The sequence below is a fragment of the Pleurodeles waltl genome, unplaced genomic scaffold, assembly GCF_031143425.1.
Source record: "Pleurodeles waltl isolate 20211129_DDA unplaced genomic scaffold, aPleWal1.hap1.20221129 scaffold_37, whole genome shotgun sequence".
Lineage (NCBI taxonomy): Eukaryota > Metazoa > Chordata > Amphibia > Caudata > Salamandridae > Pleurodeles > Pleurodeles waltl.
This window is the reverse complement of record NW_027150076.1, coordinates 9025685-9050925: the sequence shown is the minus strand read 5'-3', so window position 1 is coordinate 9050925 and position 25241 is coordinate 9025685.

The window sequence follows — 25241 nt, the reverse complement described above, 5'->3', positions numbered from 1 at the left end:
TCACTCAGGCTGCAGTGGCAGGCCTGTGTAAGAATTGTCAGAGCTCCCTATGGGTGGCAAAAGAAATGCTGCAGCCCATAGGGATCTCCTGGAACCCCAATACCCTGGGTACCTCAGTACCATATACTAGGGAATTATAAGGGTGTTCCAGTAAGCCAATGTAAATTGGTAAAAATGGTCACTAGCCTGTTAGTGACAATTTGGAAAGACATGAGAGAGCATAACCACTGAGGTTCTGGTTAGCAGAGCCTCAGTGAGACAGTTAGGCACCACACAGGGAACACATACATGCACACCTATGAGCACTGGAGCCCTGTGTGACAGGGTCCCAGTGACACATACATATAGGCCACAACCTTATGAGCACTGGGGTCCTGACTAGCAGGGTCCCAGTGACACATAACAAACATACTGAAAACATAGTGTTTTCACTATGAGCACTGGGGCCTAGCCATCAGGATCCCAGTGAGACAGTGAAAACAGTGACAAACATCCTGACATACACTCACAAACAGGCCAAAAGTGGGGGTAACAAGGCTAGAAAGAGGCTACTTTCTCACACAACCCCCACCCCCCCCAAACGAAGGACAATAAGGCTAACCTTGGCCAGTTGAGACTTTATTGTCTAAGTGGTGATAAGTAGAGAGTAGCTCTGCAATAGACTGGTTACTCCCTTTATCATCCACTATATGGTTACTTCCCTGTGGGGATGTAAACCACCCTGTTTGAAGTTTTTTAGCTAAGCAACAATGTGAAGATGTATTTTCAGAGTTTCTATCAGTAAGTTTTAGTTTAGAGCAGTGGGAATTGTCCACTGAACCTATTTGTAGTGATGGAAATGCCAGACAGGGATGCTGTCTCAGAAAAGCCATAGCTGGGCAAAAACGTTGTCCATCTGGCTGGAAGAGAGAACAGGGATGCTGTTTCTCTTGAGTTGGAGCAGGGCAGGGATGCTGTCCTATGAGCTCCACACTAGGGCAGGGATGCTGTCCTAAGTGTTGTGAGGTAGTGCAGGGTTTCTGCACTAAAGTTTCTCTGGGAGGGTTGGAGGGATGCTCCATGTTAACTAAAATGGTGCTGTTTTTCTCACCAATGTTAGTTATCCCACAGAGAGGTACTTCCACCTCAGGGAGTCCAGCTTTGCCAGCTGATGATTCCCTTGGAACAGGTGCCACCCCAGGAGAGTTTTCTCCCACCACAGGAATGGTATCCTGAATGGTAGGGTGGTTAGGGGATACTGTGATACCCTTTTTACCTGTTGATGGAGAGGGATCCTGAGTTTTCAGGCCTTCTCTCCTTTGCTTTTTCATTTCACTTGAAATGAGAGGGAACAATTCCTCAGGGATGCCCAGCATGGCTGCATGGGCATAAAACTCTACATCAGCCCAACCTGAGGCCTCTAGGTCATTCCCTAAGAGACAGTCTACAGGTAAGCTAGGTGATACCACCACATGCTTAGGGCCAGTAACTCCACCCCAACTAAACTGAATTATAGCTAAGGGAAGAAACTTAGTGGAGTTATGGACATCAATAATCTTATACTGTTGTCCAATGATGTGTTGTTCAGGAGGCACTAGGTTTTCAGTCACCAAAGTGAAACTGGCACCTGTGTCCCTGTAGGCCAAGGCCTCAACACCATTTATTGAAACTGTCTGCCTGTACTTATCCATTGTAAGGGGACAAGCAGCCAGTGTGGCAAGGCCAATGCCACTAGGTGTGACAGAAACTGTCTTGGGACTGATTACATCAGTTTCCACTATGGACCCATAAGTGAACCCAACTACACCCTTTGCTTGACTGTTGCCAGCAGTCCCACCACTAGTACCACTACTGCTAGGGGCACTAGAGCTTGATGTATTAGTGGTGGTAGGCTCAGGGGGTTTACCTGGACAGGACTTATCCCCTGGCCTATGGCCTCTGTTTTTACACACAAAGCACCAAGGCTTTTTAATGTGTGCAGGTTGGGAAGAAGAGGAAGAATTTGTTTTATCCCCACCCTCTGAAGAGTGTTTATGATTTGAAGTGGGATCTTTGGTTTTACCCTTATCCCCATGCTTATCTTGAGATTTTTCACCATCTTTTTTCTTATTGCCATCTTTGTCACCCCCTGTATGAACTTTTCTGTTCACTCTTGTTCTGACCCATTTGTCTGCCTTCTTTCCCAATTCTTGGGGAGAGGTCAGATCAGAGTCCACCAAGTACTGGTGCAACAAATCAGACACACAATTATTAAGAATATGCTCTCTCAGGATCAAGTTATACAGGCTGTCATAATCAGTAACTTTACTGCCATGTAACCACCCCTCCAAGGCCTTCACTGAATGGTCAATGAAATCAACCCAGTCTTGTGAAGACTCCTTTTTGGTCTCTCTGAACTTTATCCTGTACTGTTCAGTGGTTAAGCCATAACCATCCAGGAGTGCATTCTTAAGAACTTGGAAATTATTAGCATCATTTTCTTTCACAGTAAGGAGCCTATCCCTACCTTTTCCACTAAATGATAGCCATAGGATAGCAGCCCACTGCCTTTGAGGGACATCCTGTACAACAGAGGCCCTCTCAAGTGCAGCAAACCACTTGTTAATGTCATCCCCCTCCTTATAAGGGGGAACTATCTTGTGCAGATTCCTGGAATCATGCTCTTTTGCAGGATGACTATGGGGAATACTGCTGCTGCCACCATGGGTATCTAAACCCAACTTCTGTCTTTCCTTCTCTAATTCAAAAGACTGTCTATCCAAATCCAGCTGTTGCTTTTTAAGCTTCAGTCTGGTTTGTTCCACCCTCAACTTATTGAGTTCCCTCTCTAACATTCTGTCATCAGGGTTGGTGGGAGGGACATTTCTAGAAACACAGCTATGATGGGAATGAACAGAAGGAGACCTGTCCCTTACAGAAGCCACCCTAACAGCTTGGTTTACAGAAACATTACTACCAGTATGGTGAGAATAAATGCTTTTGCTATGGTGTGAGACAACACTATTTATATGGTGTGGCTCATCATCATTACCATCTATGCTAGATTGTCTAGTAATGAGCAGGCTAGGAAGTTTCTTTCCTGAATCTTTTCCTGGGGGAGTCCCTGAATCAGATTGAGAACTATTAGGTACTTTTTCAACAGATGAGGCACCTATGGCCTTATCCTGTTCTCTAAGCATGTTAAGTAACAGTTCCAAGGAAGGATTCTTCCCTACACTCAAACCTCTCTCTATACAGAGACTCCTTGCTCTTTTCCAGCCAAGGTTGTCATATGCAAGTTTGGACAGATCAACACTTTGGCCTGTGCCAGACATTTTTTAGAGAGAGTTAAAGTGATAGAAAAAGAGAAAAAAGTTTTCAGAACTTTTTTGGAAAGACAGAAAAAAACATTTTAAACTTTTAAGAACTTTTTGAAAGTTTAGAGGTACTTTTCAGCACTTAGAAAAGAGTGAAAAGAGGAAATGCAAAACTTTTTGGCTATGTGTATATACACTGACCTTGTTTTGTATATTTTTCTCTTATGAAAAGTACAATGACAAGAGTGGTAAGTAGTCTCAAGCACTTATCCCACCACTGCACAACCAATGTAGGAGGCTGGACTGGCTTGTAGTGAGTACCAAGGGGTACTTGCACCTTGCACCAGGCCCAGTTATCCCTTATTAGTGTATAGGGTGTCTAGCAGCTTAGGCTGATAGATAATGGTAGCTTAGCAGAGCAGCTTAGGCTGAACTAGGAGACGTGTGAAGCTACTACAGTACCACTTAGTGTCATATGCACAATATCATAAGAAAACACAATACACAGTTATACTAAAAATAAAGGTACTTTATTTTTATGACAATATGCCAAAGTATTTTAGAGTGTACCCTCAGTGAGAGGATAGGAAATATACACAAGATATATATACACAATAGCAAAAATATGCAGTATAGTCTTAGAAAACAGTGCAAACAATGTATAGTTACAATAGGATGCAATGGGGAAACATAGAGATAGGGGCAACACAAACCATATACTCCAAAAGTGGAATGCGAACCACGAATGGACCCCAAACCTATGTGACCTTGTAGAGGGTCGCTGGGACTATTAGAAAATAGTGAGAGTTAGAAAAATAACCCTCCCCAAGACCCTGAAAAGTGAGTGCAAAGTGCACTAAAGTTCCCCTGAGGACAAAGAAGTCGTGTTAGAGGAATAATGCAGGAAAGACACAAACCAGCAATGCAACAACTGTGGATTTCCAATCTAGGGTACCTGTGGAACAAGGGGACCAAGTCCAAAAGTCACAAGCAAGTCGGAGATGGGCAGATGCCCAGGAAATGCCAGCTGCGGGTGCAAAGAAGCTTCTACTTCTGCAGGAACGAAAAGGGTTAGAGACTTCCCCTTTGGTGGATGGATCCCTCTCGCCGTGGAGAGTCGTGCAGAAGTGTTTTCCCGCCGAAAGAACACCAACAAGCCTTGCTAGCTGCAAATCGTGCGTTTGGCGTTTTTGGACGCTGCTGGGGCCCAGGAGGGACCAGGAGGTCGCAAATTGGACCTGCAGAGAGAGGGGACGTCGAGCAAGACAAAGAGCCCTCACTGAAGCAGGTAGCACCCGGAGAAGTGCCAGAAACAGGCACTACGAGGATGCGTGAAACGGTGCTCGCCGAAGTTGCACAAAGGAGTCGCCGGAGACAAACTAAGAAAGTCGTGCAATGCAGGTTAGAGTGCCGTGGACCCAGGCTTGGCTGTGCACAAAGGATTTCCGCCGGAAGTGCACAGGGGCCCGAGTAGCTGCAAAGTCGCGGTTCCCAGCAATACAGCCCAGCGAGGTGAGGCAAGGACTTACCTCCATCAAACTTGGACTGAAGAGTCACTGGACTGTGGGTGTCACTTGGACAGAGTCGCTGGATTCGAGGGACCTCGCTCGTCGTGCTGAGAGGAGACCCAAGGGACCGGTGATGCAGCTTTTTGGTGCCTGCGGTTGCAGGGGGAAGATTCCGTCGACCCACGGGAGATTTCTTCGGAGCTTCTGGTGCAGAGAGGAGGCAGGCTACCCCCACAGCATGCACAAGCAGGAAAACAGTCGAGAAGGCGGCAGGATCAGCGTTACAGAGTTGCAGTAGTCGTCTTTGCTACTATGTTGCAGGTTTGCAGGCTTCCAGCGCGGTCAGCAGTCGTTTCCTTATCAGAAGGTGAAGAGGGAGATGCAGAGGAACTCGGATGAGCTCTTGCATTCGTTATCTGAAGTTTCCCCAGAGACAGAGACCCTAAATAGCCAGAAAAGAGGGTTTGGCTACCTAGGAGAGAGGATAGGCTAGCAACACCTGAAGAAGCCTATCACACGGAGTCTCTGACGTCACCTGGTGGCACTGGCCACTCAGAGCAGTCCAGTGTGCCAGCAGCACCTCTGTTTCCAAGATGGCAGAGGTCTGGAGCACACTGGAGGAGCTCTGGACACCTCCCAGGGGAGGTGCAGGTCAGGGGAGTGGTCACTCCCCTTTCCTTTGTCCAGTTTCGCGCCAGAGCAGGGCTAAGGGGTCCCTGAACCGGTGTAGACTGGCTTATGCAGAATTGGGCACCTCTGTGCCCAACAAAGCATTTCCAGAGGCTGGAGGAGGCTACTCCTCCCCTGCCTTCACACCATTTTCCAAAGGGAGAGGGTGTCACACCCTCTCTCAGAGGAAGTTCTTTGTTCTGCCATCCTGGGCCAGGCCTGGCTGGACCCCAGGAGGGCAGATGCCTGTCTGAGGGGTTGGCAGCAGCAGCAGCTGCAGTGAAACCCCAGGAAGGGCAGTTTGGCAGTACCAGGGTCTGTGCTACAGACCACTGGGATCATGGAATTGTACCAACAATGCCAGGATGGCATAGAGGGGGCAATTCCATGATCATAGACATGTTACATGGCCATATTCGGAGTTACCATTGTGAAGCTACATATAGGTAGTGACCTATATGTAGTGCACGCGTGTAATGGTGTCCCCGCACTCACAAAGTTCAGGGAATTGGCTCTGAACAATGTGGGGGCACCTTGGCTAGTGCCAGGGTGCCCTCACACTAAGTAACTTTGCACCTAACCTTTACCAGGTAAAGGTTAGACATATAGGTGACTTATAAGTTACTTAAGTGCAGTGTAAAATGGCTGTGAAATAACGTGGACGTTATTTCACTCAGGCTGCAGTGGCAGGCCTGTGTAAGAATTGTCAGAGCTCCCTATGGGTGGCAAAAGAAATGCTGCAGCCCATAGGGATCTCCTGGAACCCCACTACCCTGGGTACCTCAGTACCATATACTAGGGAATTATAAGGGTGTTCCAGTAAGCCAATGTAAATTGGTAAAAATGGTCACTAGCCTGTTAGTGACAATTTGGAAAGACATGAGAGAGCATAACCACTGAGGTTCTGGTTAGCAGAGCCTCAGTGAGACAGTTAGGCACCACACAGGGAACACATACATGCACACTTATGAGCACTGGAGCCCTGTGTGACAGGGTCCCAGTGACACATACATATAGGCCACAACCTTATGAGCACTGGGGTCCTGACTAGCAGGATCCCAGTGACACATAACAAACATACTGAAAACATAGTGTTTTCACTATGAGCACTGGGGCCTAGCCATCAGGATCCCAGTGAGACAGTGAAAACAGTGACAAACATCCTGACATACACTCACAAACAGGCCAAAAGTGGGGGTAACAAGGCTAGAAAGAGGCTACTTTCTCACATAAACTGACCAGGCCCCCAATTCCAGCAACAGCCTCTAGCTCCAGTGTGGTCTCCACCATGCTCTCTATTGCTGTGGGTGGTGGTACTGTGGATGGTCCCCCACCTGTTCCATGCGCCTCCTTCATCCGCTCTGCAACCCTTTCCTTGGTTCTTGACCTGAGGTCATACCATCTTTTGCGCACTTCCTCGATGGAGCGGTGACTGGCTCCAATGGCATTGATCTTACTTTGTATGTTGAGCCAGATTTTCTTTTTTGTGAGTCAGAGACACTCATTGCTGCCTTCCCAAGCAGTACCTCATGGTGTAGGCAGCACTCCTCAGTGAGGACCTCCGACTCTGTCAGATAATTTTAGCTTTCTCTTCCTCCCTACAGTGTTTGCCTCCTTAGTTTGGCTTGCCATGGCTGCAGTTGCTCCTCTCAGCTGGGTGTGCTTCTGCGGTCTGTCCTGGCTAGATTCCTCCCACTTCCATGGGAGGTACTTCCTGGTCCTGAGGTCATCATCCAGCACCAGGAAGTGTAATTTCTCTTTTCTTTTGCACCCGTACGCTAATTGCGACTCAGTCGCAATTTGCGATTCCGGCTCGCAAATTCCAATTCGGTTACACCCCCATGTGCAATTTAGGAAATCGCAATTTGTGATTGCGATGCGACTCTGGACCGAATGGCAAAATTGATATGCTATTTTTTCATACTTTCAGATTTGTGAGTCGGAAATTGCGATTCTTTAGCTTCGTTCATGTGGCCCTTAGTGTTTACTTTTCTGTCTCTGACTTCAAAGTGAGAGGATTTATGCAACAATCTTGCTAGATACTGGAGTTAGGAAATAATTTTTTCTATCACCTGACAACATTTAAATAAACTTCAGAATATATCTGAATTAGAAGTACAAATGAAGCACATTTTTTTTTAATTGGAACTGTGCTGGAAACAAATACCTTTACATGATTAAAACAAATCATTGCATTAGGTGATGCAATTTCCACACATCATCGTCCGTGCACTGTATAGTTTTATTTGAAAAACTGTGGGCCATATTTATACTTTTTGACGCAAAGCTGCGCCGGCGCAGCTTTGCGCCAAAAATTTCAATGCCGGCTAACACCATTTCGATGCACCGTGCGGGCGTCAAATTTATACTTTGACGCACGGCGGCGCAACCAACAGGTGGGAGTCATTATTTCATGACGCACACAGCGGCGTCAAGTCGTAAAGGAAACCCACGTTAACGCGACGCAAATGACTGTGGGTCGATTTACGACAGCGCAACCCGGAAAGCGACGTTATTTTTTACGCAATAGCGTCAAATTCACCCGCGAACACTGCCCTTTCAGCAGAGGAGAGCCAAAATAGATCTCAGATGCCACAACAGACCCCAGGAAGATGACAGCAGACCAGGAACCAGCCAGGAATATCCATACAGGAACCAGGACATTTACCGAAAAAAAAGAAAGTGTCGCTTCAGTGCAGAGGAGCAGGAAATCCTGGTTAAAGAGGTGACGGAACACCAGCACCAACTGTTCATCACCTCTAAGTTGCCAATCAGTAGGAAAGAGGCCATATGGCAAAAAATTGTGGACAAGATCAACAGTGTGGCTGAAGAACGCAGAACAGTCACCAAGTGTAAGAAACGCTGGCATGACTGCAAACGTAGGACAAAAGAAAAAATGGCCAGGAACAGGAAGGCAGCACTGCAGACTGGAGGGGGGAGTCCAGCACACCAGGAGGCCCTGGACCACATGGAGGAGATGGTCGCAGCCGTCATCCCTGAGGAGATCGTCACAGGGATTCAAGGACAGGACAGCGCAGACTACCACGACACAACGCACATGCAGGGTAAGTCGCATGGGGAATTATAATACAATAATGATAACTGCAACCGGGGGGGGGGGAATACCTACTACACAATGCATGTAAGTCAGCATATATATGAAGTGGCATGGGTAAAGGTGCACAGCAGGGGGGCATGGCCAGCACAGACAGAAGCTGGGGCACGACAAAATACAGCACCAACAACAGTCCCATGGGGCCATCCTGTTATGACAACAATGGAGCCAAGGGAAAGCAGCGACAGGTGGGAAGGCCACTACGTCAAACTTACATCCAGGCACTCGTCAGTCAAAATGTATCCTACATCAACTAGGTCCCTATCAGTAATCCAGTAGTCAAAACAACAACTGCAATGTAACTGTGACAACAGTTGACAATAACACCTCTGATCTCTGTGCAGCTATAGTAGCAAATGGCAGGAACCTCCCCATGGAACATTAATACCTAAATTAGGGGGTGAGGATGACATCTGCAACTATTTCTAGAAATAAGACAAAGGCACCAGTACACTCAAATGCCAATGCCCGTAGTTGACACATACATCAGCCAAAGTAAACAGCAATAGGAGCCACACAGCACTAAGGACACACACATGCTGCATACGTCAGGGTCCCTCACGTGCCTGGCTAACAAGGCAACATCACTAATGTCATACTGCTCAGACAACAACATTGAGGAGGGGACACATGCAACTGGTCACTGAAACACACCTGCACAGTCTGAGAACCAAATAGGACTTTGATACGATAAACAGGGCAATCCAATTAAACACACATTACCCAACATCATCTAGAAACATCAACAATGTTTACATCCATACCACATCTTAACATTGGCATGCATAGGATATGCCACATAACAATTACATTTAGGTCAATGTGAATAAAAAGTGTTTGGGGCAGGTCCTGAGAGGCAAGTGTGCTGCCAGGGCAATCACAACACCCACAGCCAGTGAAAGTGTAGTGTGGTAAGTTTTACGTATACTTTGCGCATTAGCTTCAGGCTTTAGGCCTTTGTGCACTTTGCCCTGAATGTATTTTATTCATTTGCTGACAGCTTAGAGCCTCTGTGCACTTTGCACTAAATGCTTTTTATTAGGCTTTGTATCAGTTATTTTGCAAATAGCCAGTTCTATGGTGTTGTTTTTTATTCATTTCACACTGTTTTGCCTACTTCAGCATAACATATTCACTCTGTGCTCCAGTCAAGGATACCGTCTGGTACATTGCCGATCGACGTGGTAGGAGTTTAGATTTGGCATTCCTGCGTAGGGACATTTTGTGATCACGATAACATGTTAGTTATAAAATCACTTCCTTGTCCCAATACACGCAAGAGGGAGTTTCCGAACAGAGAACCACAACTAGACGCTGCCTGCCTTGCTGCAGATGCTGAACCAGATCACAGGCCATTGTTCATGTATGAGGGATGATGTCTCCCCAGTGATTCAGACAGGCAAGCTAGAAGCTTAACATGCTGTGCTCTAAAGTAGAAACTGTTAGGCACCATGATAGCTTTGTTCTAATGTTTTACTCTCCTGGTGACTATTTCAATTCTACCATGTTGTATTGTTTGGGTTATTGCGGCTCACACCTAATTATCTAAAAGTCAGTTGTTTTATGAAATCATCATATAAAACAAATACTGTCTTTGTCATTTGTATATGAGATCATACTGGAAAAGAGAGAATTGGTTTGGATCTGAGTGACCATGACTTCCCTGAGAAGTTCCAAAGATGTCATGCGCACGGCTGACTAATCATTTCTTTGCCGTGGGAGACATGAGGCACTGCTAGTTAGCCAGAGCAAAAAGAAAGAATTAGGGTGACAGAGTTATTTACAAGTGGGTCAGACTCAGTCCCCCACACCATTAGCTATCCTGCTGCCTAGAAATCCAGTAGTCTCATTTAGGATAATGAGAGCCCACGCAACAAAATGTCTCTCCATAAGAATAGATATACACGGAGGTACGAGTAGGACAAAAAGATGGCTATTCCCAAATTGGTACAAAGCAACACCTAGAGGCGATTAGGCAGACAAGTCTGATAACTCAATATCATACATGTGACACACAGGTGGGCCATAGGCCTATAACAATGCCCATATGAAGGACAGCAGATACCAATACCAAACCAAAGCACAAAGTAAAGTCATCAAAAGGCTTGCATGTTATGGCAAAATTGTCACAACACAGACACACTAATTGTACCCTGTTTCATTGCAGAGGAACATGGATCTCCTGCCGATATGCCTGTCCCTGATTTCCCTGATGACATGGATGACGAGCCCATAAACATTTCCCAGGAGACCATCCAAAAGGTCCTTGAAACCCTCCAGACCCCACCTTCAGTCACAAGGAGGAGCACAGAACAAGCAGCCATCACAGAAGAACCACCCACCACCCCAATTGTAAGACCTGCCAGCTCCAACACAGCTGAGGACTCTGACGACACTGGCACCAGCTTTGAAAGAACTGTAGTTGGTGTACAGCGGGAGCTGGCCAAGGAGGTGCGGGTGGGGATGCAAAACATGGCAGCCAGCCTTGAGGGGGTGCGTTCGTGCATGACGTCATTTGCAGATCAGGCAGCTGCTATGCAAGCCCTAACATCTCTCTTGCAGGAACTTGCGAAAACACAGAAGGAAATCGGCACAGCTGTAACCCAGTTGACACAACACCTACAACTGCAATCCAGTCAACGTGTGCACAAATGCAACATTGAACCCCTCAGGGCCGACCTGGCTGCCTACCATCGTGATGTGGCTGCTATTCTCAAAAACCAGCAGGCCCTCCTTGCAACAGTACTGCCCTTAATAACTTCACAGGGAGCAGCCCCCGGATGTCTGCCTCCACGTCTTCTAACACTGAGGTGTGTGTTGCCCCTTCACAACCAACAACAACAAGTACAAACCAGGCACCACACACATCAGAAGAAGAAGACATGGAACAGATCACATTCTCACGGAAGAGTACCCGGAAGCACTAGTCCCTGCACCATGGCCTACTTTGACCAAGGCCCTACGTTTTGTCAAATGCCAGTCTCACTACAACTACACTCAATGACTGTTCTGCAATCCACTGTATGACTTGTCACCATTGCCAGTGAATGTCTCTCTCCTACTATTTGCCAATTCCTGTCCCTCTGCACTGTCTGTGACATCACCCCAGCATGTCAGGAGCATCATCCACACCCCTTCTGTAGGATGTAAGAATGTAAGAATGCACCAGAACGGACTCAGTAAACATGGACAATGGACATTTTGCACTACAGCACCTATCAATAAATAGCACTTGCACACCTAATATGTCTCTGTGTTATTTCACACATCAACTGTGCAGTACATAACTCTAAAGTGCCTGTGTGGCAACCATGTAGCTTGTCAATACAACTGTCCTGACATCATGTAGTCTGATACATCTGTGCAGTGGCCAGGATTGCATCATAGCCTTACCATCCTGAGGAGAATAACTGATGAAGGGACAAACCACACATAATCATGCTGTGTTGGTCAGAATAATGATCCATCTATAGCAATTCTAGTCAACTAATGGTGGCTGAGAAATGTAGGCACCATGCAATACTAAAACATGAAATTATGCAGCAAAATCTAAGCAAACAAAAAAAGAAAACACTGCATCAATCACCCTTTCTGAGTATACTTCCATGAAGGAAAGTCATGCTGAATTATTACACACATGATCTAGGTCAGCAATGAAGGCAACAAGACAAGAGTGTTAACAACACCTCATCCATCTACAAAGATCTCCCTGAACATCACACTGCAGTCCGACCTATTAAATTACCCACAATAACAAGTCTGGAAGCACACTTTGTGATGTAGAATACCTACTCATCAACACAAAACCTTGGTGATCGATGCAAACTACCAATGGTGGGTCTCCCAAATGGTGGATACTTACCAAGTTAGCACACGGGTAGCTGGCATGTTAAACCTCAATTTTCTGTGGTGGGTAGCATAGGACACTAATGTCATAGAAAAACATTCACCTACACTGATGTCAAGGCCATGATAAAGTAGCACCTAACGCATCATGCAAAGGGTTAACTATATATTTATTACTATTTATTCACACAAGAGGCAACTAAGGGAAAAGTCATACCTACACTAATCTAACCTGACTACTACTAACTCACAACTGTCCCTAACTAACCTAAGCTAAACTTACTCTACACATATAACGAAATGATCTAAACATCAACCCCCCACCCACCATTATGAGACAGGACACATGCAGGACAACACATACTAACCTACACACATACTATACTATCCTAAACAATCATATATATATATATTTTTTTTTAAACAAACAGGAATCCCAACATTGACCCCCACCCACACAAAAAAGAAAAATAGAAAGAATAAGGACCCCCCACCCTCTTCCCTAACACTAACTAAGCTAACAACCTATACTAACCTAACAATAATCCCCAAAACCCAACTATCAGTACAAAATAGGAAAGAGGAGAGAGGGGAGGGGTAAAAGTAAAACATGACAAAAGTCCTAGAGGTTGGCCCTCCGTAGGGTCCGCCTGATGGACCGAACCCTTTTCTTAATATATGCCACATCCTGGCTTAGCTTGTCCACCTTTGTAAAAACTTTGTCCAATTTACGGCTTAATGCCAGGAATGCGGCTGGGTCCACAGGAGGGGCTGCTGCAGTCTGTGTGCTGGCCGAGGTGGACCTTGTGCCAGTAGTTGTATGCCCACTGGACTGTCCTGGGTGTTGGGTCCAGGTCTTGATGACGAGGCAGGGTCAACTGTCCCCGCCGTTGCTGGGGCCACTTGGGGAGACCTGGTGGATGTGGTGGTGGTGGCTGTTGTGGGCAATGTAGGGCCACCCTGTGGTGAGGCCCACCATGCCCCGGAAGCCCGATCTGCTTGGTATTTGCAGGCCATCCTCCTGTACCCCGACTGCACCTGCAGGATGTGCCGGTATCGCATGGCACGCCTCTCAAACTGGTGTCTATCTGCGGCACTCATGTTTGCAGCTGTGAAGAGATATGGCAAATATTTACCATGGGAAATGCATTGGGTGGAATAGCACAATGGGTCATTTGCACATTACTTGTACTGTATTTGTTACAGCAATTGTCACAACATAGTTCATTGAAAGTCTCAGAGGAAGTACATGTGAAGCCTGCATACATAAGGCCATCTCACACCTAGCATATCCATGTCTCTACATGATGGGTGACATCAGCCTAAACTTCTCATCCAAATAATGCCTAATGCAGCTGACATTATGGCTGAACCTCTTCCGCATACTGACTACACTACATATGTCACTCTATGTGATAACTATCACAACGCTCACTCAATGCCATTTGTACATTTTTGTTTGCAAATATTGAACCCATGGGCCATAACCGAATGTGTACACTAGGTTCTAAACAAAGTTGCAAAAGGTAATATACTGGTTGCTTCAGTCCTAGGTACCCTATTCCCAATCACATGGCAGTCTTTGAGGGTGGGGTGGGAAGAACAACCAACAATCCCAGATTCAATGCACACCCAAGAGTGTATAGAAAGGTCAACAAGTATTTGGCTCCACACACAACACCAATGAAGGGCTAGCAACACTTTGGAGTCAGCCAAACATTGTCCTATCCAAGGTCCACACATGTCAAAATGCACTGACTCAGGCCAACATCACATACTACCAGTGAGGCATATTTTACCACACACAGAGAGGAGCAAGAACACCCATGATCATGAGTCGAATGAACACCTAGGCCATTGCACTCTAGTCCCACACACTTCTAGTTCAACTTGTGGAAGTACATGGCCCCGGAAGATCCAACCTACAGTGTACACAGTCCATCCTCAACTAGGAAGCTGCATATTTAATACAAGCCTTTTGCTGCAGCTATCTGGGAGAATGTCAGTCTGATATGCAGACTCAGTCCAAGCCAAGTCCCAGAGCAACTCTTACATTAACCAGTGTATTCCACATGACTCCAGTGTATTCCACATGACTCATCCCACTCCCCATAGCGGGCCGACTGGAATGACCTACAGCCCCTAAATCTGAGAGATGGCAAAGTATTGGTCTACAGAAACAGAAGTGATATTTGAAATCCCACTAAAGCAACAATGCCAATGAACGGGCAGCGCATCAGATCTTGAATTCTGTTGAACACACAGTAGTTCATCATGCATCACTAGCAAACAATAAAAATAGCACTCAGGCCACACTCACTGTAGGTATCGGGGTCCTCAAAATGTGCCACCTCTCCCACGGTGTACGGTGCAGGTCCACCTGTAAAGCATGAAAGGAAGAATATACTCAGACTCCGTGCACTGACAAATAATTGCAGTTACTATGACACTGTGTGAATATGACATGCGTAATGATACACTTTCACACATGCTCATACTGCATGGATTAATTTTTAATCAACATTTACATTGGATGAGTCTCCTGCTACAGTTAAACACCCTACTACACACATGCAGTGGCCATGACAGTCATGTGGTGTCAAAGATACACCTCCATTAGTATGCCCCAACAATATCGGGTTGCATTCATCTCATCATGTGCATCCCAGAGAGACATCCAAAAGCTGGTTACTTGAGGACTGCATGACCCCTCAAACTCAAACAGGCTATGTGGACATTTTCAACACACACCAACCAGACACACATGTGACATATGTGTAGACAACATAGCTAACTTCATGTGACGTGAAGGCACCACACATTTATAGCATCATCATGGTTTTACAAATTTCTGTCAAGCTATGGCGTCTACATATGTAGGTATGATGTTTCAACATCCCTTTTTCACTGGCAATTATGACCTGTAGAGTTCAAATAGAGGCATTAACGTGTCGCTTGTCTGACACAAAGACAACACTACATTACATACAGCTACAGGCATCCGGTATGTGTTGAAAACATGAGCCATCTGACTGCTAGCATTGGTCTTCCTACACATTGTGCAACAAATACACATTAGGTTTCCCTAGCATTACACACAGTCAGCTACTTATCTAGCAGATTGGGTAACAATCATCACATGTCCCCACAGAGCTTTCAATTATTCACATGTAATTGATTTGTACTCACCAACATGGCCACCAATCCTAATTCCCAGGTGGTCCAGCAGATCCTGCTCCCTGGATATCAGATCAGCCCAGCGGTGCTTGAGTTGATGCTCATTCCTAATGCTACCGTAGACCCGGACCAGGTGATGCCGCACCTTCCCCCACCGGACTTTACGTGCCTCCGTGTGATACCCCTGTATCACACGGCCCCCAGCCTCCAGCATGAGTGGGAGGAAATGGCAAACAAGTCAAATGAATCCCCCCAATTCCTCCTCACCCATCCTGGCAATCCGAGGCCTACCTGACATATTTACAATTTGAAAGGTGAAAAATTAGACAAAAAAGTAAAAGTGGGAAATGGGGAAAGGTAGAGTAGTGAAGGAAAAAGAAAACTTATGAAAAATAGCCCAACTAACCCCAAATTTAAACTACCCAGAACAGACTCCCACAGACAAAACAAAGAAACACTGGATTTGACAAAAGTATACAAAACAGACTAAGACAATATGACTATGATCACAAAAGCACAATATACAAGGTACACAGGACACAAAAGCAGTAAAACACAGGACAACACTTTTCACACAGCCACACAGTCTAGAAGAATCTGAGACTGCAAAGTGAAAGTGAAAGTAAACTCACAGTACAGAATATGTAAACAGGATATCCTATTACATCACTTCCTGCATAAAATGGCCGCCGTTTTTATTTTTCCGTTATGCGTCATATTTTCACGCATACAGATTGTGCGTCATATTTTTTGACGCATAACAGTGCACATAATGCAGAGTCAAAACTAATTTCTTCATTGTTCCCTTACATTTGTGTGAGGCTGAGTTTACTGTTCTAGAGTCGAATTGTAATTTGCTGGCAAATATGAGAACCAAATATGAAAATTATATTTGACTCTGCATTCTGTGCACTCCTGTACGTCAAAAAATTATGATGCCCATGCTGTATGCGTGGAAATATGACGCTTCATAGACAATATGGTGGACATGTAATGTAGCTTATTAATTTATTATTTTTCATATAATATTTTTTGACTGTGCATTCTGTGCACTCCTGCACGTCAAAAAATTATGACGCCCATGTTGTATGCGTGGAAATATGACGCTTCATAGACAATATGATGGACATGTAATGTAGCTTATTAATTTATTATTTTTCATATAATATTTTTTGACTCTGCATTCTGTGCACTCCTGTACGTCAAAAAATTATGACGCCCATGCTGTATGCGTGGAAATATTACGCATTTTGACAAAAATGTCTTCATTTTTTCAAGTTGTGAAAGGAACTTTGTCATGACCAAACGGTGCTATGTGATACACATTTGTGGTTAGCTATGACACATGTCCCTTATTGGATGTATAGAAGGCATTCACACTGTAATATTTCTGTTTGCTCAAAATGTTTAATAACCATATTTGTACACATATTTTGGGTAATTGCTGATGGCTATTTTGAAATGATGAATGGGATACCAGGATGTATTCCTTCTCAAAAATGTGTCCACATTTATCACAGTAATGCATTTATCTATAGTCCAAACAGGGAGTGCAATAGTCACTTACACTTTTTATGGGGCTAACCATGTCCTAATAATGATTTTGTGTATCTTATTTTTGTTTGACTTTTGACATGTAGGCCACACATGCGCCTTATGCATGTGTTTACTTCACATGTACATAATTAATGTATATTTGGGGGGCGGTAGAGGTGCACTTAGGCCCCCAGCACCCTAGGGTTTGCCCTTCCAGATTTGCTAATTTATCAATGGCTTTCATTTATTCAGTTATGCTAAACCTGCAGCAGCAGGCTCATGGAAGGCCATAGGGTATGAATCACTGTTAGCCATTCAATCATCCCATTAGCCCATTTGACGTTTGCCCTATTGATTATTTGGAGCAATCTGACATACCATTTTGCACTGACTATTTTTGCTAAATCTCGGCGTTCCTCATGTGCTGATGACAAATAGGTTGTTGATGTATGTGGCCCTTTATGCATTACCTGGTTTAGTGGCATGTTACATTCTTCCTGCTAGGTTTGAACTGGGACACTACTGTGATCGGCTGCTTGCAAATATTTGGTTGATTGGATGACATATGTTTATATTTGTGGGTGAATGTAGATCCACTATCAACTGTCTGGGTGTATGTTGTCACTGTAACTTCAAGGTCTCCTCATGAGTTAGTGGCAGCTAATCTTGTTCCAATTGGGCATTGTTTGTAGCAAAAATGGAGAGAAGCCATTGAGGACATGGTCACCTACACATGGATGGTCCCACCCTGTCACTGAACACTTGTAATGAGACTTTCAAATGAGCTACATTTTTGTGCTGAGTGAGAGAATGTCTCAGGTGTCTGGATCAGGCATGTGTCATTGCCACATTTGTACTCCTGTTGGCCTCTGTGGATGGTTATGTATCATGAAACATCATAGCCTCTGTGCAGACATTTGTGGTGTATATTTTTTGTGTGATGAGTGTTATGTCATTATTGCTCAATGAGACGACATTCTTCTTCAGCAAATTCAAACTAAAGGTGGGCAGAAATGAATAGGCCAAAGCATGATGTGGTGTTTGTTATGTGTGTTTATTTACAATTGTGCAATAAGTGGTGATATAAGAAATTATGAAAATAAATGATTTACAAGCTGTTGGCGCCTACGCACTCCAGCAGCCGTGTTTGGTTGTTCCCCCTCCTGTTGCAGGCCAGCATCCTCCTCTTCGTCGTCTTCAGGCATGTCTGGGTCTGGTTCAAGGAGGGGAATGTTCCTTTTTACACAAATATTGTGCAATATGGCACAAGTGAGTATGATCCTACAGACCATCTCTGGGGAATATAGTAGGCTACCGCCAGTGATGTCAAGGCAGCGGAACCTTGACTTTAGGATCCCAAAGGTCCGCTCAACAATGCTGCGTGTCCTCTTATGGGCGTCGTTGTATGCCCGCTCTGCAGCAGTAGTCGGGTTCCCAAATGGTGTCATTAGCCAAGGCTGGATGCCATACCCCTGATCAGCTGAAAGAGAAACACAGAATGGGATCAATTAGATGTAGGAGGCACTCTTGTACAGACCTTTGATGGCAGTAGTTGTCTTGTGTTGTCTGTGACTCTTTTGTGTACTAATGAGACAACCTATACTTGTAGGAGAAAACTTTTGCATTGAGTTTTTTCCTTGGCTGAGCAAGTGTTTGTTAGCTAACTGTTTGTCAGCAGTATGTATTTGGATTTTCAGAACAGTGTGCCCTCCCTAGCATTGTGACTTGTGATACACGTGTCCATGTGTCTTCACTGGGGGTGAGATGATAGTTCCATGCAGAGTTAAAACATGAAAGTGTAGTTAACATGTTCATATGAAAGTACCCTGGACATCCCATACCTTAAGACTTATGCAATGTATTAATGTACAGGTTATTGTGACACTTCCAATTTGCAAGGTGACATTTAGGCAACCACACTCATTAATGTCTTCACATTAAGCTGTGGAGTAAATTCCAATGTGTGACAGGTTCAATGGTGACTTCAGAAACATGGCTAGTGATGTGAGGACCTCAGTGTTTTCCTGGCTAGGTGTTGCTATTGTGGTGTAGGTGTTGTTTGTCCTAGAGGGTTGCTGTGCAGTGTGTATATAAGTTGGATTTTTTTCCTTACCAACAAGTAGTCCATTGCCATACCGTCCATCCTGGAAGTGTTGGTTGATGGTAGAGTGACGGAAGATGAATGCGTCATGTACACTCCCAGGATATTTAGCCACGATGTTGCTGATCAATCCTTGGTGATCGACTATGGCCTGCACGTTGATTGAATGTGTGTGCTTCCTGTTGCGGTAGAGGTGTTCTGTTGCAGCAGGTGGCACAAGGCGTACGTGTGTGCAGTCGATTGCACCAAGGACGTGTGGGAAGTCACTGATGGCGTAGAACCCCTGTTTAGTTTCCTGCTGCTTCTGCAGTGTGTTAGGGAAGCAGATGTGGCGGGGTGTCAGGCGAATGATGGCATCCAGTACTTTTGGCAGGAATGCAGAGAATGATGGTTGTGATATTCCACCAACCAGGGCACCAGTTGTCTGAAACGAGCCACTTGCCAGCAGGTGAAGTACGGCAAGCAGCTTTGTTTCTGTTGGTATGGTGTGGGGTGTCACCAAAGTGGGGGCCAACTGCTGTTCAATATTTCTCAGCAGCTGCTGAATGGCCTGCCAGTTCAACCGGTACCTCTGTATGATGTCGTGTTCCCTGAGGCCATGCAGGGTTGTTCTTGGGCAGAATATCCTCTCCTGCCTTCTGCGCTGCCTTTGGGGTCCCTGCTGTTGTTGCTGTAGCTGCTGTTGTTGCTGCAGGGCTCTGCGTCTACGTGCACGCTGAATAAATATCACCTCCATGTCTCCCTGTTGCTGCTCTGCTGCTCTGCTGTTTGTTCTGTGTGTTCTGATTAAATACAGGTGTGTTTGCCCCATTTTAACGCCTGCCCTGACCCAGGCGTTAAATTTTGACGCACATCGGGCTTTGCGTCATTTTTTTGCTCCGCCTACCGGCCGAGAGTCCTTTTTGCCCGGAAGCATAAATACGCCGCACGGGTGTGTGCGTCGTTTTTTGGACGGGAACGCCTACCCTGCATATCATTAATGCAGGGCGGGTTGCCGCATCCAGAAAATGACGCACATTGCAGATTTTTGCCGTCCGCGGGCTCGGGTGTCAGGGTTTAAATATGGGGCAACGTTTGCGCTGATTGTGTGTCAAAATTTTTGACGCACATTCGGCGCAAACGGAGTATAAATATGCCCCTCTATGTCTGTGCAAATGTAATGGTCATTTCAATCAGAAACGTGTTGTCTGTAATGGCAGTGTGTTACCACACCGTGCATACTCCACTCCACTCTGCACCACTCCAATTTACACCACTTCATGCTACTCCACTGTGGGCCAGTGCACTCCTCTCTTCTCTGCTCTGAACCACTCCACTCTATGCCACTGCACTCTATGCTACGTCACACTACGCCTGTCTACTCTACTCTGTACCACTCTACTATATGCCAATGCACTTTACGCCTCTCTACACCACTGCGCTCTGCGCCTCTGCACGCTATACCGCTCCAGTCTAGGCAACATCAATCTAGTCCGCACAACTCCATTCTTCGCCACTCTGCAACACTGCACTGTACGCCACTGCACTCTGTGCTAATACACTCTATGCTAGTGCACTTTACTCTGTAACACTCAACTCTATGCCAGAGCACTCTACATCAATACACTGTACGTCACTCTAATCTACTCTGCACTCTATGCCACAGCACACTACACCACTTTACTCTGTGCCATCACACTCAACGCCACTCTATGCAACTCCACTCTATCCTGCACCTCTCCACTCTGAGCCACTTCACTCTACTGTGAAACAATCTAGTTTATGCCACTGCACTCTGTGCCACTGCATTCTATGCCACTGCACTCTACCCTGCACCTCTCCACTCTGCCATTGCACTCTACTCTAAAACAACCCATTCTACGCCACTGCACTCTACGCCACTCTGCCCCACTGCACTCTAAACCACTGCACTCTACTTCAATGCACTCTATGCCAATGCACTCTAAACAATTGCACTATACACTACTGCACTCTGACACTCTGCTCTGCAACACTGCACTATACTCTACTCTGTATTATTGCATTCTGCACCAATACACTCTATTCCACTGCACTCTATACCACTCTACTCTGCATAACTCCACTCTATGTCACTGCACTTTACAGCACTCTGCTCTGCACCATGCTACACTACTCCACTCTGCACCACTCTATGCCACTGCACTCTATGCCACTCGAGTCTACGCTGCACTCTCTGCCATTCTATTGTATGCCACTCCACTTCACTCTATGCCACTCTACTCTGCATAACTCCACTTTACGTCCCTGCACTTTACAGCACTCTGTTCTGCACCATGCTTCACTTCTCCACTCTGCCATTGCACTCTACTCTAAAACAACCCATTCTACACCACTGCACTCTACGCCACTCTGCCCCACTGCACTCTAAACCACTGCACTCTACTTCAATTCACTCTACGCCAATGCACTCTAAACAATTGCACTATACACCACTGCACTCTGAGACTCTGCTCTGCAACACTGCACTATACTCTACTCTGTGTTATTGTATTCTGCACTAATGCACTCTATTCCACTGCACTCTATACCACTCTACTCTGCATAACTCCACTCTATGTCACTGCACTTTACAGCACTCTGCTCTGCACCATGCTTCACTATTCCACTCTGCACCACTCCACGCCACTGCACTCTATGCCACTCGAGTCTACGCTGCACTCTCTGCCACTCTATTGTATGCCACTCCACTGCACTCTATGCCACTCGAGTCTACGCTGCGCTCTCTGCCACTCTATTGTATGCCACTCTACGCCACTCAACTCTGCCCCACGCCACTCCATGTCACTGCACTCTAAACCACTGCACTCTTTGCCACTCTACTCTGCCCCACGTCACTCCATGCCACTGCACTCTATGCCAATGCAGTCTAAAGAACTGCACTGTACCCCACTGCACTCTACTCTGCACCACTGTGCTCTACGCCACTGCTCCTGTGCCACTCTACACCACTAACTTTTAGCCATGCTAAACAGCAGACACTCTGGTGAATAACATGGGTAAAACACATTGGCAAAGCCAACAACTCTTGCGTAGACGAGACCTATTGGGTTTGCAAATGTTTGTTAATACTATGAGGTTCTGAGGTCCCTGAAAGAACTGTGACTCTGTAAGTCCTTATTTAAACACAGATTTGAATAATATCAAGTTGATACCTAGTACAATATTTTTTTATAACAGTCCAATAAAACCACACACACCACAGCAGTGTAGTAGTGTGGCCCAATGGATAGAGCGGCAGACCATGATGCAGAGATCTGGCCTGGGACCAGGGTTCAATTCCCTCCTTGGTGGGTCTTGGGCTCATTTCCCTTGGACCAGATAATTCTTGCCTCTGTGCCTCATCTAATTAATGGGTCCCACTCTGTAACTCTGGGCAATAGCTTGCTTAATCTCCACAACGGCCCTAACAGCACTTGGAAGCCTGGCTTCACTCTGGGGCTGTCCAGGAGTGGGCGCCTCACAGGGAAAAGCCAGGAGTGTGTGTACAGCGCCTTGAGACCCTAACAGGTGAGTAGTGCGCTATCAAGTGCGAAGTTTACAGCTCACCTGGGAACACCCTTACAGTACCTCTCTAAAAGAATATATTTTTGCCTTTAGAAAGCTTCAAGTGACTCCTTTGATTAAAGTCAGTGCAGGTTTCCAAGCCCCTTTACACTTGCAGATTTACCAGTTGGGCACATTTGCATTTCTTTAGGGAAGGAGACCCCCTGGCAAGAAGGCCTGTTTCTTATTGTCTGCCCCTCCCTCCCTCAGAGCACAGGAGACCTTCAATCCAGCTAGGGAAACTCATCAGCCCTAATTACATTTTGTCATTTCGGTGAAAGGCTAAAATTACGGACCCTTAAGTCTTTCATCAGGGACAACGGACGGCAGGGCGAAATTATGGGCGGGAGGTCACCCTTGTACTGGAAACGATTAATCGATAGCTCTTTTCAGTTCCCACAGAGTGACATTGTGTGTGCACCCTGTTCATCTGAACCCTGTCTTCTGGGAATACAATGCGTCAAAGCGCTCGGTGTCTCAGCTCAGGCTTTTTATGCACCAGAGCCAGTCTCTAGATTAAGGGGCGCAGTATCGGGGTTCGAGATTTCCAGGGGTGCTCTTTCTCCAGCCTGCCCTGGGTCTTGGGATCTGTCTCAGCCTCCTGTGTATTTTGAACTCCCCGAGACTTTCTGCCCCCGTCATTCTGTTCAAAATATGATAAAGCACTTCACTGTGCTGCATGCACAGCGCACTGAAGCATATTTCAAGGTGCACTGCGATCACTGGCAGGTCAGCTGCAGGAATGTTCTGTTGTCAGCTGACTCGTTCTCTCCTTCGGAATTTCTTTCCATGTTTGAGCACACACCTGTGTCCCCCAGCTGCATGTGTGAAATGTGCCTGACCTGTTTTTGTTTATTTGCAAGTATATGCATGGTACATCTGGGAAAGCTACTTTAATACTCTGAAATAGTGTACATGAAAGGGAAATATCTCAGGGTGTTACTATAACCTTGCAGAAATCTGTGAGTAGTCTGAAGGTCACGAGTTTGAATCCTCTTGGGGTGGTTTAGCATTTCATCTTTCCAATGATGATAACATGAGTACGGCTGAGTTGGGTAAGCGATGCTGTTACGTGAAGCAATTTGCGGCTCGGGTGATTGTCTTGGGTGCATGCCATTGTCAATATTACACCCATACACTGTAATATAGCGTACTCCACTATAGCGCCTGGATATGTTTTTAAATTAAGACAGGTTACAGACGGTGTGAGAATGGGAATATAGCTGTGTCCCAACACCCGCCGGATGCAGAAGCCTGTCTCACCCGCACTCAGGATTTATGGCTGAATTGCAAATATCCATTTTATGGTAAACAGTGCAACAGAAACCAGAAATTACAATGTTGACAGAAAAACAGCTGATCCAATACAGGGTAATTGGCAAACTCCTGATGTTCTTGAAAAGACTGAGCATTGGCACCACGTGAACCCGGGCCCTCGGGGAACGATGGAGATGCAGAAATGAGGAGCCGCCTGCCCGGTGCTCTGCGCTCAGCAGTGTAGCGCCCACATGGACTCACAGCAGCAGCCGCGTTTGTGACGAGATAAGAGCAGGATTTACAGCTCTTTACAGGAAGGGGGCAGCGGAGCTTGGAGCGAGGGCGGTGGGGAGGGGGCTGGGGGTAAGACTGAGTATGCACAGGCTGAATGAGAGGAACCCTTTGCAGCTTATCACACGCAGTGGGGAACAGAAACCCCATGCTGCCACGCAATCTTGCTGCCAGCGAGAACAGCCTTCAGGAGCGACGAGCGCAACTGGGAACTGCAAATATAACAGCCATTTCTTCATCTAGATGTCCGCCAGTTGGTCCTCCCGAGCCCAGGCTTCACAAGGTGTGGCGCTGAAGGGCAGTGAGGCGGCCAGACACCCTCACATCAAACACGGGGCGCCACTTGGGCGCTTCAAAGCAGGGTGGATCGACGCTAGGCACACCTTTCATACAAAAAATGGAAGCAGGAGATGGAGAGGAGCGCAGACTCCTTGACTTGGGATGCTATGTCAGCAGCCCTGACCGTCCTGGGTTTATCTTCTGAAAGGCAGACATCCACAGAAGAGGAATAATTCCAAATGACACAAAGGACCCAGCTGCCCTGGAAAGCCCCCTCTGCCCTTGTTTTATGTTTGCAGAGGGGGTGGGGAAGACAGGCCTGCTGGAAGACTCGCTCTAGAAAGCATGGCTTCTCTGAAACACACACCCACAGTGTAAGACGAGCAGGCAAACACTGGAATACAGTCCCCTACAAAAGAGATAATCAGGGCAAAATGTAATTTTACAATACTTGGTCCCTGCTCTGAAACAGAAAAAAGAGGAAAAATGAGGCAGAACGGACCACTAGCAAATTAAATCGCTTTAAACCCCTAGTATAAGTATACTATAGTATACACCAAGTCGAACACCTACGCTTGACCTAAAAAGCAGGGCAGGAGCACCTTCTTCCTGTGTGTAGGACC